This window comes from Engraulis encrasicolus, chromosome 18 (genome assembly GCF_034702125.1).
Source record: "Engraulis encrasicolus isolate BLACKSEA-1 chromosome 18, IST_EnEncr_1.0, whole genome shotgun sequence".
NCBI lineage: Eukaryota > Metazoa > Chordata > Actinopteri > Clupeiformes > Engraulidae > Engraulis > Engraulis encrasicolus.
Genome location: NC_085874.1, coordinates 41,750,538 through 41,761,870, shown reverse-complemented (window position 1 = coordinate 41,761,870; position 11,333 = coordinate 41,750,538). Strand labels below are relative to the sequence as shown.

The following is an 11,333-nucleotide window of genomic DNA, read 5'->3' as shown; positions in this document are numbered from 1 at the left end:
CGGTCGCCTTCGAATGCACCCACCAAGGCGACACCCTAGATTACGGACACGCCCCTTTCCCGCCTTCCATATCATACAGTCAAATGTGATTGGTTTGTGTCGCTGCCTTTCAAATTCATTTCTGCTGTTGATTAGAAAGTTGGTCAACCGACAAGGGGCAAGAGGGTGTTTTCTGGCGCTACAATATTGGACGACTGTTTTAGTCAGAGGCCGATCTGGACATGCAGGCTCATATGGCAGTCTTTTGGCTGATAGAGCCAGGCAGCGAGGCTCTGTGTCATCAATAGCACAACTGCTAGAGGACCATTCCGTCTGCGCGTGTGTTGTGACAGTTTTGCCGACGTGCGCTGGGCCAAGCCAAGAGCCTACATAACATCTGTGATTGTAAAGTGATGTCATCAACCAATAATGCAAGCATGCGATGGCACGGGTGTGCCTTGGGGTTGTAGTTTAGGCTATTTATTTACAAAAACATGTTGTGAAATTGATGAGACCATTATTAGGTTTATTAGCTGGCAATGGCAAATCAATCTGCTGCTTTCCCATAAGCAAAATTATTGTTTAAAGAAATGAATGTAGCCTGTTGATAAACAAACCTAATAAACATAGTCCCATGTGAAAAAAGGCCTTTCAAAAACATGTGACTAAAAGCCTTGACAGGCCTCCATACCCTTCCTATAGGCCTAGGCCTATTGAACTAAATGGTTATTTATTGGGGTATGCCACTATTTTGGTGCTTAATACAGTTAAAATCGTTGGCTGGAGTTTATAAAGGTGGTGTCTTATTTTTCATGTTAAGCGTTGTCATTGCTACATGCTACACGGATCCATTGACTTTCACTAGCTTAGCGACATGCTCCCTCTTTTAACTTGTCTTAAAGCAAGAAAGACAACGGCTTACATGAAAAATAAGACACTTTACCACCTTTATAAACCCTGGCCAACGATTTTAACTGTATTAAGCCCCAATATAGTGGCATACCCCTTTAATAGGTCTACATGTTTTGTTTGTTTTTGTTTGTTTGTTTTCTCAGAACAGGCTATTACAGATGTAGGCTATTGCATGCGGACTCGATAGCATACTGACTTGAGTATGCATCAATGTGTCCACTATTGCCATAAACATAGACTATGCATGATAGCTCTCAGAAAAAGAGCTGAAGATCAGCAGAGATATTGGGTGTGGTGGCGGACGAAGGGCCTGTGCAAGCAAGCATTCGCTGAACATCTTTGGACAAATGCAATGAGACGTCCACAGAGGTTTCAACCAGCCCTAGCCCTATTGACAAGGAATGTGTTAAGGGATCTCTAGAACAGGCAGTTCACCATTTGAATGGATACTGTTGTTGCAGTCGTACTGTACTTCTGTCCATAACTTAGCCCACTCTTCTTTTTGAGTCTTCGAGTCTTCAATTTCATAATTTGATCAACAGCAGCAGACAATTTATTAGTTTACCAGAGCCTGCACATGGCCTGTTTATGTTATAGGCTTCTCAATAAAATGTTGGCCTAGGTAAAACACACAACATATGAAGTGAAAGCCCAACTGGGAAACTCCAACTGTCATTGTGAGACAGCACTCTACAGCACACGTGTTCACTGCACACTGCGAAATGGCATTTATGCCTCACCCGTGCAAGGGGGTAGCCATGGCGCCGCAAGGGAGCAGTGCGGCATGATGGTATACCACACATGCAGGAGGATGGAGGAGAGCACCGGTTAATTACTCCCCTCACCAACCTGGCAGGTCGGGAGTCGAACCGGCAACCTTTGGGCTACAAGTCTGACACCCTAACCGCTTGCCCATGGCTGCTCTGTGTAGGCACATGTAGACAGGCACATATATAGACACATGTAGACAGGCACATACAGTACGTATAGGCACATGTACACAGGCAGGCACACCAAGTTTACACATGAACGTCAGTTGTGTTCAGTCAGGTGGTTGTGTTGAGAAGGAAATGAGTTGTGTTCCATGCCTGCTATAGGAATGAATACACCATGAGGAGACGGTGTGGGCAGGTCCATGCATTTATTTCAGAGGCACTTCTAGCCTTTTGGGGGGTCCTATAGCGAAATATAGACAGGGGGCACCTTCAAATTTTTTGCTGATATTGACCAGGGCGGGGCTGACTATTGGGGGCCCCTACAGACAGGGCTTTTTTTTATGTCCGTTTTTTTATGGACTTGGACTTGTCTTGGACTCGCTATCAATTGGACTCGGACTTGTCTTGGACTCGGACACTGGTCTTGCCAAATTAAGCTTTTGGACTCGACCGGGTCTGTCTTTAGAATTTATGATAGCCAATGCTCTAAGCAAAATAGAGTGGAGCTTGAAATCCAACGACATAAAAGTTTGTCTTCACATCCATGGCATATAGGCTGCCTTCAAACATTCTCATAATTGACAGTCATCCTTTTCATCATTTAACTCTGACCGACATGTGACTCGGACTTGACTTGGACTCGAATGGCGTTGGACTCGGTCTTGTCTCGGACTCGAAACTCTTTTGACTCGAACTCGTCTCGGACTTGACTATTCTGGTCTTGGACTTGTCTTGGACTCTACAAAGGTGGACTCGACTACAGCCCTGCCTACAGATGACAGGTTTGGTGGGCCCCCAGGCAATTGCCTACTCTGCCTATTGGTAAAACCGGCTCTGCATGCACTCTGTAACTTATGAGACACACCACAGAAGTAAAACTGGCTTGAGCGTTAATCTGTAAAATTGGGCAGACATGGGTAAGCAGTTAGGGCGTCAGACTTGTAGCCTAAAGGTTGCCGGTTCGATTCCTGACTCGCCAGGTTGGTGGGGGATGTAGTTAAGCAGTGGTCTCCCCCATCATCCTCCATGACTGAGGATCACTGCGCATTGTGTCCTGCCACACTGCTCCCTTGGGGCGCCATTTGGCGCTGCCCCCTTGCACGTTTTAGACATAAATGCAATTTCACTGTGTGCAATGTGCACTTATGTGCTGTAGAGTGCTGTGTCACAATGACAATGGGGAGTTGGGGTTTCCCAGGTGGACTTTCCAGCCAATTCCTCAGTCAACTCAATAACAAACACTTGAGGGCTTGGCCAGGGCTCAATCGACTAAGGCACCACACTGATACGCTGGGGACCACCTGGGTTCGATTGCACCCTGAGTGCATCCTCCCCTATCTGTCTCCCTCCCACTTGCTTCATGTCTCCTTTCCTCATAATGTCCATCAAAATAAAGGCCCAAAAATAAGAAGGGGGACAAAACTCGCAAGCCCCACCAGTATTTGATGGCATCAAAAGCAACTATACTCACAATAGGGGTGTCAACAATGATCGATTCGGCGATCTGAATCGATGCGGGGCATGGACGATCCAGAATCGATCCGGCGCATGGACGATCCAGAATCGATCCGGCAAGTTTCAGAATCGATCCGGCAATTTTTTTAAGTTTCAATTACTTCCATGCATATTTCGGGAGCAAATGAATGTTAAATTAAATAAAAGCACTTAAAAACATTGCAAGACTGATACAGACTAAGACAGATTGATACAGAAAACAGCCAATAAATTGTTGCTCAGTATCTGACTACTTGTATTGCCTCATCATGACTGATTAAACATTTGCTTTGCTTTCAGTAGAAATGTAATGCATTGCAATGCATTGTAGAATTGAGTCGGATCGGATCGGATCGCATAGAATCAAATCGAATCGAATCGCTACCTCCCGAATCGTGATCGAATTGGATCGTGAGGGCAGTGCCGATCCACACCACTAACTCACATAGACATTTAGGACTTAGAATGATAGTGATCATGATAGTGATGGTGAACAGTCATGGCTGTTCACTGCGGCTTACAAATGCACAAACTGAAAATGCAAACGGAGATGGCCAAAGTAGAAGTAAAAGTAAAAAAAACAAACCTGCCATAATTTGATCACAAGTTTCACTAAGTAACTGGTCTACAGTATAGAGTGATGTATGCAGGGCTCTAAATTAACACCAGCCAACCGGCCAAATGCTGGTGAAATTTCAGTTTGGCTGGCAGAAAATACCAACTTACTAGCCACTTTGACCAATTAGTGAGTGTATGTTTGGCTAGTAAGATTAGCATCTACAAGACATTTTGGCTGGTGATGAAAAAAGTTAATTTAGAGCCCTGGATGTATGTACCTGATTCTGCACTGGTTGGAACAAATTGAGGGTTTTTTTTTCAGGTTTTTTGTTTGTTTCTTCAACGTCTGGCCACCTCATTAGGTACAATGGAATAACTGGTTTAATCACTATGTAATATCATGTGCTACGTAGTGGTGTACTTACATCATACATTTACTTCTAGTTTTACTGTGGACACTTCTGGCAACAAGGCTGCTAAGTAAAACCTCATAATGCTGTTATTCTGCAATGGGCTGTGTTTACCCATCATGTATTAGATTTGAACTATTTCTTGTTTTGTATTATGCTCTTTTGAAACTGTAACCGTTGAACATTGCACGTTTCAAACACAAGCAGGTAATTGGGGTGTTTCTGGGTCTTCACCTTTTTCCCTTGGTGCTCATCAGTGTAGGGGCTCTCAAACTTGATCCAGTTAGACAAATGCTGAGGCACTCAAGGTTGCAATTTTTTACTTTTCTTATTTGGCTACAATGCCCATGCGTTTCGGCCCTTATGGCCTTCTTCTTTGGATGCGCCCTGAAGAAGGCCATAAGGGCCGACACGCGTAGGCATTGTAGCCAAATAAAAAAGTAAAAATTGCAACCTTGAGGGCCTCAGCATTTATCTACCTGGACCAAATATTGCACATTTGTTTCCTTTCCATCTAATCCAGGGATGTCAAACTCAGGCCCGGGGGCCAAATTTGGCCCGCGAAGCCATTTTATTCGGCCCCGCGAGATCATTTAAAATATCTATTACAGTTGGCCCACATACACCTTAATGTATAGCGTAACATGAAATTTGCTGTGTCACGGGATGTGCAGACACATTTGAACTAACAAATATGATGGAAAAGAGTGTGTGAAATTTAACTATGAATATGAAGTGTATGTACACAAACTTTTAGTCCATTTTTTAAAATAAATGTTGAATTCGGCCTGCGACTTCGTTCCAGATTTTGATTTTGGCCCTCAGTCAATTTGAGTTTGACACCCCTGATCTAATCCCATCGTGTGTGATTTGTTCACTGACAACAAAAGTCGTGAATCCTTGTGACTCTCTGGCGCACTCAGGTGGCTGACTATGGGAAGCAGAGTCATCATGAAGGAACCCTCTACACCAGTGGTTCCCAACCTATGGGCCAGGACCGAAGGTATTCCCAGTGGGCCTTGAAATCATTTTCCAAAAATAATAATCATATTTTGGTGTGTGTTACTGTTGATTTATTTGAGTTTTATTCTTAATTGGGTCAGAGGTGGGCCCCAAACATTTTTGACAATTTTGAGTGGGCCCCAAATTGAAAAAGGTTGGAAGCCCCTGCTCTACACCAGTGTCGTCCACCTTTGTTTTCTTGCCTACCCCTAAGCAGGGGCCCCAAATTTTGGGCCCCAAAATAACAAATTGTGTTATCAGCATCCTTCCGGTGGCCCTCTCGGTGCTGTCGGGCCCTTAGAATCTGTAACACCTTTCCCCCCCTTGCGGCACCCATGCCCCTAATCAAAGGGTGGGGAATGTTTTCATTTGAGGGGCCTCTTCACATTACTGTGAACACAAACCAGGATTTCCCCCTGCACTTTAGGCCTATATTGAAGGCGGCCACCTTTACAACAGGCATCCTCCTCCATGACTGAAGTACCTGGCCTGAGCATGGTACTGTTCCGCCGTACTGCGGAACAGTACCATGCGTACCATTTGGGGCTGTCCCCTTGTACGAGTGGGGTATAAATGCAATTTGGTTGTGTGTCGTGAGCCCTGTGTGCTGTGTCACAAGGACAATGGGGGTTTCCCAGGTTGGCTTTCACTTCACTGTCACTTTCTCTCAAGCTCTATAGGCTCTTCTTCTCCCAATGTGATTATGCCTCATACATTTGCTATTGTAGGCTATTGATATTTTTCTGCAATGTGCTCTCGTATCCCAATGATAGGTTACACATGCCCCTGGTTGGGAAACATGGTTCTGGACTGGGTGTTTCACCAAGCCCAGGGCATACCTAGTGATAGAGGTGAGGAAGTATGTTTGAGCCCAGGCTCAAAAACTCAATGAAAACATTCTGATGCAGCTATGGCTAAGATGACCATTCATATATAGTTAAACCCTTAGCTCAGAGCCTATGTTATAACCTTACTCTTAACCTTACTCTCACCACAATTGTAATGGCTATGTCTTAATCTGTTACTTAAAGGGACATTGTGCAGGAAATGGTCTAAAAAGGTACTGCAACTATGCTGCTTATTGAAATTGGGCTGCCTATTGCCAAATTTGATCTTTACATGAAAGTTTACTTAGTATTAAACAAATATTTTCTAGTATGGTCCAAGTATAGTCATTTTTGCAGCTAAACATTGCTATTTTTGGAAATTCAAAATGGCGGACCATGGAGAAGATCCCCCTTTTCATGTATGAAAAGTGCAATTTTTCCAGTCATAATGAATACTTTGATGGTGGTGGTAGTATTCATGAAAAAGATAACATTAGTGAATGGGTAGCATGAATTCTGGAAATAAACAACTACAAATCTCACTCAGTGTCCCTTTAAGGCTCTCTGTACTGTCATAGCAATGTTGTTATAATGTAGTTGAGTATTTTCAGCAAATAGTAAATAGGCCCGCAGGCGACCCCAGGCGCATTACAGGGTCTACCATGCATGCCCAGTTCTCCTTTCTGGTCACCTGCAGGCTGCAAGAGGAATTGTCTCGTGTTTTTGAACTACTAAATCCACTTAGTGTGGTTATAGTCGATAAGGAATATAAGTCTAAGTGTAAGCACTAAGCAGAGGTGCATCTTGTCACCAGCTTGGCCCGCTTGGGGCTCCCAAGCCCCTGTATGGTGAATAACAGTGCACACTTTACTATAGTAATAGCGATTTTGTATCAAATGTTCATTCCTTCGCATTTTAGCTTGGGGCCCCACCTGACCATAGAATTGCCTCTGAGTGTAAGTATGTAGTTCTATTAGTACAAGTATAAATATAATTAAATGTAGATTCTTAATTAATTACAGATTATGATCCCATAGTCATTCAAAAAACGAAATGTAATGTGTGTCTTGTGTGGATTGATGTCTTCATTGTCTACCTGTGCTCAATAGGCCAACTTTACACCGAAGATTGTGACATTTCATTTGTGAGGGAATACACGAGTAGGCCTATAGTATTTACTATTCATGACTGGGTTTACTCTCTTTACTGCAGTGTTTTCTGAGATGTGGTGGCGCCCTCTGTTGGTAAAAAGAGGTTGCCTGCTAGACAGAGATGTACCTCCAAATCTGACCAGTAGATGACAGAGTTGAATAACAATCCACAGAGCCGTATACATTTATTAACGGATCTGACAATCCATTCACCGGGGCGCACCTCCACATTAGCCTACAGTAAATTGTAAAAAACAAAACAAAACAAAAACAACAACAACAACAACATCAACAGTGAGTAGCCTACCTTAGTAATTCGACTAGACAATTTGATAGCCTATTCATATCAGTATACATATACATACTGCTATACATATCAATAACATATCATAGGAACACAAAAATAAGTTGTGTGTTAAATTGGCCATGTTTTGAAAGTCACCAAAGTGAACCCCAAAGGCATGTGACAGGGTCATGTTTGTTACATAGTGCCAATTTATAGGTAGAGTAGGCCTATGGCAGGTGTGGGGAACCTTTTCCATTTGATGGGCTACTTCAAATCCCTCCAAGGGCCATAAGAGTCCTCCAAGGGACGTGCTATAAATAAATAAAACACAATTTCCACCTGCACTTTAGGCCTATATTAGGCAGCCACCTTTAAAACAGACCCATTGACAGTGAATGAACAGACCCCAACTTCTCAAGGTCCCCTGAATAAAGCTTAATTGTATTGCAAATGTAATTTCGAATTTTGAAGCTGCATAACATTAACATTATATCGGGGGGCGGATAAAACTAGCCTGGTTCTCATGATTGTAACCAACCATCTGGAACATTGACAATCGCTTAGCTCTGGAAAGGTGTGGGTGTGTTCAAAACAGCTCGAACTTGATTGGAGAATTCACACAGCTTTTTTTTGAATCACTACTACTTCAACCACTGACTTGTAGGCCTATATAGCCCACCCCACGATCTCGCCCCGTGATTCTGATTGGACAGGCCATGAAATATCTGATGCCATTCGGACTAGTCTATAGATTTTCAAACCCTCCTGCGAGCTCACGAAGTTTAACAAAGATATACGAAGCGCGGAGGGTCTGCGTGAGAGCCAGGCTAGGATAAAACGGCCTCAAAGGCTGTTAACGGCCCTCAAGACATAAGTTTCCACCCCCTGCATTAGGTGAATAAGATGATAGCTGTTTCTGTATTTCTAGCCAGTCTAGTCTGCTTAAATGTGCACCGTATAATATTTTTAGTAGTTCACTTCCAGAATCCATGCTGCTCATTCACAAATGTTACCTTTTAAACAAATACTTACCACCACCATCAAATCTAAGTATTCAGTACGACGGTGCGTAAATTGCACTTTTCATAGCCCACATGAAAAGGGGGATCTTCTCGATGGTCCGCCATTTTGAATTTCCAGAATTAGACATTTTAGCTGCAAACCTTGATGTGATTTGGTCATACTAGTGGGTTTATTATTCAGGAAATATTCATGAAAAAAACTGGCAATATGCAGCACAGTTTCAACGACCTGCATAGTTGCAATACCTACTCTGGCCACCCTGTGCCACCATTTCACACGGTGCACCTTTAAATCTACTAACTGGTGTGACAAAGCTTTCACACATCTTCCATCATCCAATTCTAAATCCCAGCACAGGCCCAGTACAATAGCACACATATAGCATACTGCTCAAGTCTCCCCACACATATAGCATACTGCTCAACTCTCCTCTCCCCATATAGCATACTGCTCAAGTCTCTTCTCCCCATATAGCATACTGCTCAAGTCTCCTCTCCCCATATAGCATACTGCTCAAGTCTCTTCTCCCCATATAGCATACTGCTCAAGTCTCCTCTCCCCATATAGCATAGGGCCTACTGCTCAAGTCTCCTCTCCCCATATAGCATACTGCTCAACTCTCCTCTCCCCATATAGCATACTGCTCAAGTCTCTTCTCCCCATATAGCATACTGCTCAACTCTCCTCTCCCCATATAGCATACTGCTCAAGTCTCTTCTCCCCATATAGCATACTGCTCAAGTCTCTTCTCCCCATATAGCATACTGCTCAACTCTCCTCTCCCCATATAGCATACTGCTCAACTCTCCTCTCCCCATATAGCATACTGCTCAAGTCTCTTCTCCCCATATAGCATACTGCTCAAGTCTCTTCTCCCCATATAGCATACTGCTCAACTCTCCTCTCCCCATATAGCATACTGCTCAACTCTCCTCTCCCCATATAGCATACCGCTCAACTCTCCTCTCCCCATATAGCATACTGCTGAAGTCTCTTCTCCCCATATAGCATACTGCTCAAGTCTCTTCTCCCCATATAGCATACTGCTCAACTCTCCTCTCCCCATATAGCATACTGCTCAACTCTCCTCTCCCCCCACATATAGCATACTGCTCAACTCTCCTCTCCCCACATATAGCATACTGCTCAAGTCTCCCCACATAGCATACTGCTCAAGTCTCCTCTCCCCATATAGCATACTGCTCAACTCTCCTCTCCCCATATAGCATACTACTCAAGTCTCCTCTCCCCATATAGCATACTGCTCAAGTCTCCTCTCCCCATATAGCATACTGCTCAAGTCTCCTCTCCCCATATAGCATACTGCTCAACTCTCCTCTCCCCATATAGCATACTACTCAAGTCTCCTCTCCCCATATAGCATACTGCTCAAGTCTCCCCACACATATAGCATACTGCTCAACTCTCCTCTCCCCATATAGCATACTGCTCAAGTCTCTTCTCCCCATACTGCATACTGCTCAAGTCTCCTCTCCCCATATAGAATACTGCTCAAGTCTCCTCTCCCCACACACACACATATAGCATACTGCTCAAGTCTCCTCTCTCCACATATACCATACTGCTCAAGTCTCCTCTCCCCACACATACTGCTCAAGTCTCCTCACACATATAGCATACTGCTCAAGTCTCCTCTCCCCATACACACATATAGCATACTACTCAAGTCTCCTCTCCCCATACACACATATAGCATACTGCTCAACTCTCCTCTCCACACACATATAGCATACTGCTCAAGTCTCCTCTCCATACAGCATACTACTCAAGTCTCCTCTCCCTGCTATACACACATATAGCATACTGCTCACGTCTCCTCTCCCCACATATAGCATATAGCATACTGCTCACGTCTCCTCTCCCCCCACATACAGCATACTGCTCAAGTCTCCTCTCCACATATAGCATACTGCTCAAGTCTCCTCTCCCCACACATATATATAGTGAGACTATCTATGACTTATGCTAGACCCAGCCACTATGGACCTTACGCATCTAAGAATCCTGGTCCTAACCTACGTTGACCTTATGACTCTACAATCTCTTTCTATCTCTTCTTCCTCTGCCTTCCTGCTATCTCTGCCTCTCCTCTCTTCCTCTCCTTTTAAATCCAATTTATATCGTTAGTTGGCTACATTAAATTTACATTAAACCTAACTGACGCTTTTATCCAAAGCACCTTACAATTATTTTACAGGGTATCGGCAAGGGCCCCGGAACGAGTTTTAAAGTGATGGTGCATTTTTTCCCTTCATTCTTTATATCTTAATGTTACTGCTGCTGCCCTCCACTCATTTTGCTGCAGTAAACGTTGAGAAAGTCTCATTTAGGGAGCCCAAAAGTGGGCATGCAAATGCACCACTGCATCCCCCCTTCTGGCACGTACAGGTATTGGTTACAGTCCCTGAAGCTGTGTGGAGCTATAGCGATGCTCACGGGCACTTCAGCCATGCAGGTGTAAGCAGAGGTAATGGTGGGATTTGAACCTGAAACCCTCTGGTGTTAAGACCACCTCCCATTAGGCCATGGCAGCCAAAATAGTATTTGTTAGTAGGCCTAACCGTATTATGTATTATGCTTTTTTTAATGAGTGTCCCTTGTTCCTTGTTTGTCTTATCATTAGACTTGTTTCTATTGTGTTCTTGGGTATTGTGAAAGAAATTTTAACTAGGCCTACTTACAGGCCTATTATTATTATTATTATCATTATTATTATTATTATTATTATTATTATT

The 11,333-nt window shown here is 43.6% G+C and overlaps 1 protein-coding gene across 1 annotated transcript in view; it reads right to left on the bottom strand.

Moving 5' to 3' along the window:
- rab10 (RAB10, member RAS oncogene family) overlaps positions 1–24 on the bottom strand; it is a 30,406-nt gene extending 30,382 nt beyond the window's left edge. The window contains exon 1 of the mRNA XM_063223651.1: positions 1–24. This exon is cut by the window's left edge and continues 663 nt beyond it. The gene's annotated coding sequence lies outside the window, so the exon portion shown is untranslated.
- Positions 25–11,333: the final 11,309 nt, after the last annotated feature.